This window comes from Montipora foliosa, chromosome 9 (assembly GCF_036669935.1).
Source record: "Montipora foliosa isolate CH-2021 chromosome 9, ASM3666993v2, whole genome shotgun sequence".
Taxonomy (NCBI): Eukaryota; Metazoa; Cnidaria; class Anthozoa; order Scleractinia; family Acroporidae; genus Montipora; species Montipora foliosa.
In genome coordinates this window covers 30103629-30110571 of record NC_090877.1, presented here as the reverse complement: position 1 = coordinate 30110571, position 6943 = coordinate 30103629, and the positions used below count along the sequence as shown (strand labels likewise).

Genomic DNA, 6943 nt, shown 5'->3' with positions numbered 1-6943 from the left:
ACTGAGCCTTTTTTAAGGCGAAAAGTCCTAAAAAAATCGTTTACACCACTTCAATAAATTTTTTTGCCCTTACGTTAAGAGAAAATGGCACTTACCCCACGGACAACAATTTGAGAGTTTTTCTCTTAAATTAATAGTTTTTAACTTAAAATAAGAAACTACTTTTTGCAGTGTTTGCATCAAAACACAGCAAAAGCTACCGCTTCACATCTCGCTGTTTAACGACCGTGCATTCAAAAAGGAGTAAAGGCAAGAAAATCAAACCTGATTCATCGAACTTTTGATCTAGCTCCTCAAGTTCTTGACAACATAAACATTCGTCGTTAGTAGGCATTGCTTCACAACCCCCGCAAATACACCATTGTGGATCGAACCGATTCGCAAACCATTTTCGTCGAGTTCACCGTCTTCTTCCTCGTCTTCCCCTTGTGAGTTGTTCGGTTCTTCACCAGGGGGATATGTAGGCTCGAAAAGAAACGGTTGTATGCTCATGGTAACGATCAAGTGGGAAATAAATGGGTGAATAAATGCCCAGAAAATACAAGGATTTGTGTTGCCGTCTGTTGCGAAATAAACTAGTTTCCCATATCATACGTGACAGCACATGGGCATTTTGTCTGAGCATGCGCGAAGGGAATCGAATTATTCGAGTTCGGCGCCATTGTTATTTTGAACGGGCTGCCCGCGGGTTTTCGGGCGATCTACACTTCGAAAAATATTTTGTCAAGAGAGATCAAAGATTGTAACAAAATTACACACTTTTCTATCACTATGGATATTCTTCGAGTTTGTTGGGAGTTCGGATGAGAATATTTTAATGATCAAATTGCGAACAAAACGAGATAAAGGCCCAACGAAGTGGAGTTTGGCATTTGATTTACCGAAGTTCAAGATGTTCACACGAGAAGACAAATGATGCAGGTTTGTTTGAAGATGTTGAAGCTTTATTGTAATGAATCGTAGGGCTGTATATTGACACGATCCTCAATTACACCACCCTTTACGAGATGGAAATTTTGAATTTGAGCTGATTTTGCTTCAACTTTGAAGTAAATTTTCATCATAATTCCGCCGGCCCCCAAGCTTAAAATTACTTCAAATAACATTGTGTCTTCTTCCTCTTTGCAGCCTCTTGGGACTCCAGGCTTTAAAAAATGCGCTGTTTGTAGGATTACAATGTTATTACAACAGCTTTTGGCAAATTTTTATTTGGGAAGTTTCGATAGATTTTCCAAGTCGTGGGTCACAAAAGTCTTCTGTCTTGCTGCTCTCCAAGTCTGTTGTGCAGAGTACATAGTTGTCCATTTTTAACAAGGTTGTAGTGTCATTTCAATACACGATGACTTTTGCAATTTTTTTTCCTGTGCTTCAGTAGGTATTTTTGTAATTGATTTTTTCTTCTCTTAGAGCTAACTTAAGTCAAAAGTTCGATTAAACTAGCCTTTTTCGCCGGCCCCCAAGTCCGAGAACACTTTTAGTGCATTGTTTGTTTATTTGTCCTCCGCTTCATCTGGTTTATTTATTCCGAAAAAATGCGTGCTCTTTTTTGTAACAAGGCAAACTACTACCGTTTACTGTCGAAGATTACACATTTGGAGCTTATCCATGTAGTTTTCGAACCGGATGGCGTAAGCTCTGTTATCGTGTTTATTTCATTAGCATGCTGCTACCTAGCAGACTAGCATTAGAAGCTCGTCGGTTTTTTTTTCTACGTGCAGCAATTGAATTTACCTCAGCAAGTGTTCTTAGACGAGCGATTTAAGAAATAAGTGAGAATGCTCATTCAAAAAGATTTGGTTGTAATTCTGGAGACGAGCTCTGTAGGGCAGAACAGACATTTCGCTTTTAGTGTGTATTCCTTGGCCTGTAGAAGAATGCCAATCACGATTTCTTTAGATGTATGTGTTAGTTATACATTTGTACAAAAAAATGTTAGGAAACACGTTTTACTTGCCAGAATCCCGTTGTACCGTCTAGAATAAGTGAAACATGCACTTGATTATCTGCAAGACCTGTCACTATATTTTGATCATCTTCTCAACAATCATTATTCACAAATAATATGTTACACATCAGATTTGTCATGTACTGGCTCTTCCAACAATCCATATACTGTAGTATAAAAATCAATAAATGTTCACCACAATTCATGGGTAAAGGAAGATACAAAATTATGTTGAAAACTAGATGAACAATAATACTTTCAAATTTGTAATGAGAGTAAGCAAGGGAGTTCATCTACATATTACCTTGAATGTTATTTGTACCCAAAAAATGTTGAATAAATACTGGGTACAGTGTAGCAAATCTTTATGAGCATTTACAATGTATGTAAAAACCAAGATAGTGTGAGGAATAGGGAGAGAATGGTTTACTTAAGTTGAAAGAAATGAAACCCTATATTATTGATGTTTACTTCAGACCTAAAATGGCCGTGTTTGATCCTTGCAGTTGTGCCCCACACTCATGCATAACCATTCCTGCAAGATATCTGATGAAGTTACTGATGTTTCCAGAAGAGCTGGTTGCAATAAGGCCACCTAGTAGCCCATGCTTGTGGCCTTCAAAGAGGCTAATGGTTGTATGCATTAGAAGCTTGTCTGTTTGTGATTTGTAGTGACATGTGTTCAGACATGTATTCTGAGCCATGATCAGAAGTACTCTGCAAATTATTATTTAATTTTAAGGTTAGGCTGTTAATTTAAAGGACAAGGGGAATGTAAATTATCTAGAAGAATGAAAAGAGTTTCATATTGCATGTCTTTAATTTGAAGAGTTTACTCATCACAGTTTCTCGAAAGGTGTCCATATTTCTCCATGTCTTAGGTTTATCAGTAAGCTTGCTTTGGAAAAAGTGTTTGATGTACAGAATTAAAAGTTAGGATCAAAAGAACTGACAGCTTATTCTCTGCTGTTTAGATAGATGAGCAGTAGCTTAACAATTGGAGCAATGGACAGAAGTGATGGCTGAGAGGTCAAGTTTTGTGGAAGGTGTCACCTTGAGAACCAGTTGTGAATGAAGATAAATGGGCAAATTGGTTATGTGAAACAGCCGTATTTGAAGCTCTTGAAGTTCTGGATTATGATTGGAATCTTAAACACTCATAGATAATTAAATTGTTTGCAGTAAAATTAACAGATGTGCTGAATTCATGAGGCTCAAACAAATGGGATTCTTTGTTGCTTATAAATTCAATATACAGTTAAGATTTCACTAGTTGGAGTCACATCCATCCTACATAATAAAATGTTACATGTCATAGTCTCAGTAAGGTGACCAGCAAGTTGATATGAAGAAAAACACTCGTGATCATTACGTTTTGGATATCCATTTATTGTGAATACAGTTGTTGACCATTTCCTCATATCTTATACTTCCGAAGGACTAACAAATTAAATTATATTTAGTTCTATACTTGTAAAAGTTTAAAAAGCTTGGGGCTTGATATTGAAAAAGGAATACTCTTTGGTGTGTCACTCTTAACATCGCTTTGTTCCCTGGGCCTGGTCTAGTCAGAACTTACTAATTTCCTGTTGTCATTTTGTAATCAATTTTCAACTTGAATAGTCTGATTCTTTGGACATGAACACAGAGAAGGATCATTCCTACAGATTGAGACAGTTGTACAAGGTTCAAGAGGGCAGCTTGTTCAATTACAACATGGGAATTATAGACCTTGCTATGCCCTTAGACAGTGGTTATTTATTTCAGGTCCTCAGATTTAGTTCCCTAGGGATATGTGCTTAAACTCAAAACCTTAACCAGCTATCTTGCTCTAGTTCCCTGAAGCTAACACCATGTAAGCTAAGTAATTTTCAAATGGGAGGTGCTCCATGCCATACACGAAACCAAGACTTGACATGACTTACTCTCTGTCAGAAGCTTCAAACGTTCCACAATTTCTAAACCTTTTTTCCCGTGGTAACATTACCAACTCTCTATTTTCTGGCTGTTTACTCAGACCATAATTTGGTCAAAGCTGCTGTTTTTGGCCCGTCGTTCACGTTTGTTCGCGTTCATGCCAACAAACTTGAAACCAAAAAAGGCAAGCTACCGTAAACTTTGGATGTGAACATTTATTTTCATAATGTAGCTGAAATTCTTGATATTTTAACACATTTCAAACAAGAATGCCCTACAGAGCAAAAGAGATAACAGTGAGGGATAAACACGTTGGTTGGAATCAAAACTAACGCGGTAAAATGTCTGTCTAGTCTGCTTATGTGTGTTTGAAGAGCCCTTCGAATTATGCAACTTTCGCAAGATTACTGACTACGTGAGAGTTCCACACCAAAACAACTTGGTTTTCCCTTATTATTCGGAAGTACTTTGCTGTGACTTTTTGCCATAAACAGCCCAACCGTTTCTCGATTTTTTGACACCGTCTACACGTAAGGCAAGGAAGATAAACTTCAAAGATAACGACACGTACTCGAACCTTTTCGCCACGTAGACCGCCATTATTTTGGTTTCTGCTTATGGTGGGCCAGCGGATACGCTCATAAGAGATCTCAAAGTCGCGCACGCGCAGACAGAATGCCCCTGTGCTATACGTGACAACTTACTGCTACAAACCTGCTGACAATAATTACGAGCCCACAATGTTTCAGTTCAAAAAGCGGGAAAAACTCAACTTTAAACCAAATTATCGAAGAAAAGAAACGCAACAGACACAAATAACCACCGAAACTTGATTTACATGTCTTATACTTCTTAAAACTACAATATAAAAAAGTATTGAATTTTGGCTTCAGTTCTCCTTTAATTACTGATGATCAAAGCAATGCATCCAAAATTGCGACTCCCATATTTCTCATATCAATTCATGTACTCCCAGCTAAAATCTCGCTGATGATTAACTGAAGTTTTTTAAGCAATGTTTTTGGATTCTTGAAAATGTTGATAAGAAAACATAAAAAGGTGCAACTAAAGTTCCCTACTATATATTGCTAAAACAACCGAAAATTTACAACTAAAAATATTAATGAAACATTATAATCTAATATAATTGTATAATGAATTATTCAAATGGATTATTATCTATTAAAAGTTATGATACTAAAATTTCTGAAAAAGGTAAAAAAGGTGATCCAGTTATTGGTTTCAAATTAACTGATTCAGGTGATTATGATATTCAACAAAAACGTTTACTAATATCAAACAAGGTTCAGGTAACAATGATGATATTACAAACGCATTAAGACGAAATTTTTTTGAACATCGAGCAATAAAGCGCGCCAGCGGCCAAAAATCCCATAAGAGCTTGCGCGCATCTTACTTGCAGATCACGACTTGTACCGTCGGCCATATTGTGTCGCGGTGGAAGAGCACATAGAAGTTGTATTGAGTGCAAGCGATTAGCCAACCATTTTACACAGGTATTTCATTCAGTCACTTCGGAAAGATCTGTAAAGCTTTGAAAAAGGTTTTGAAGCGGTGAATTTATCGTATTTAGTTTAACCTTCTTGCAAGGTTATAACCAGTACGCAAATTGTTCGAAAAGATCTTTCTGCCGTAAGATTTCGAGTTCTCCGACTCTGCTAATAAGAGATCCAGTCTAGAATTAGTGTCAAGACTTGCTTTTGGACTATCTTGAGACTGCAAACCTAGGATGAATTCTTATTATACTTCTATTAAAATAGTGTGAACAGTTCTTTTGTCATTGCCTTGTCTGTGACCGGTGATCTGATATTCGAGTTAGAGGTAGTCAAGTTGATGTGGAAGCAGCTTCTGTCACTTGCGTTACGGTTCAGTGAGGTTTCCTACAGATCGTTTTCGGACTGCTGTTGTCGTTACAGCTCGGTGTACTCTATCGCTAGACCTTGCAAAAGGTAATTTTGTCCTTTTTTTTTTTTTTTTTTGAAAGGTATTGAGTATTCGTGGATAGGTTCCTTTAGAGTTGATTTTCAGCTTATCTCCCGTACACTTCTTCCGTAAAAAGATTCGTGAGACCCCCAGTGTTTAAGTGTTTCCTTTTCAGTTCCCCCTTTAAAATTACACATCAAGATTGTGTTCAGCTTAGCTTCAATTGTCAACTTTCAATTTCGATTGTTGAGTTGAATTTATCATAAAATTTGCCACAAATGTTTCATTTTCCAATTCACTAGAGTTAAGTCTAGCTTATATCAAAGTTAAAAAAAAAAGTTATTGAAGGTTTGATCTTTGGGAAGAATTAAAAAAAAAAAAAAGAAAGAAACTAGTCCCAGCTGAGCCTCAGATATTGTAAACAATGTCTTCATCAGTACTTACTTATAGTATATGTAAGAAACCTACAAGGAAGAATCTCGTCCCATAAATGATGTTAAAGGAAAAATGTCAAGCCTGTAGGAATGCCACTATCCGCCTCTGATGTTCAGCGTCCAAATGCACAACTCCCCTGTACAAGCTAAAACATTTAAAGTCACTACCAAAGTCCACTTATGTCCAGGTTCGACCCTAATTAGATACACGCCCAAAGTGTCCCTTTAAGTCTAAGCATTTGCTACCTATTTTCAACAATAAGGTAAGGGTAAAGGTCAGCATTATTTTTAGCTTTGGGTAAATGCAGCAGCTAATCTTCACTTAAAGAGTAGCATTTGGGAGACACTTTGTGACATAAATTGTCTGTATTCTGAGACACAAGTGATGTTGAAGTTGGCGAGAAGAGCAAGGGGACACTTCGTGACGCTTATTGAAATCCGCGTGCATCTAATTAGAGTCAAACCTGGACATATCTCCCAAAGTCAGTAGATGATTTGTTCCCTGAAGCTAAGAAAACTTTTTTGGAAAAAAAGTTTGGCTGTGTGGCCCTCATAAGCAGTTTAAGGTGCTGTGGTGCATGTTATGTAAGGTTGCACAGGCTGTCACCCAGTGTAAACAAAAGTGTTCCACATCCCCTGTCTGCAAACAATTCTATTCAAAATCAAGTTGGTTGTGCCCCAGTGTCATATGAACTGACGTCAA

The 6943-nt window shown here is 37.2% G+C and overlaps 1 long non-coding RNA gene across 2 annotated transcripts; it reads left to right on the top strand.

Annotated features, from left to right (window-relative positions):
* The first annotated feature begins 699 nt into the window (after positions 1 to 699).
* LOC137970646 (uncharacterized) lies at positions 700 to 3310 on the top strand. Of its 2 annotated transcripts, none has more exons than XR_011116839.1 (2): positions 700 to 921; positions 2920 to 3310. It is a non-coding gene; the product is annotated as an uncharacterized lncRNA (long non-coding RNA). The 2 variants fall into 2 exon arrangements; XR_011116840.1 differs by having other exon boundaries at positions 2452 to 3310.
* Positions 3311 to 6943: the final 3633 nt, after the last annotated feature.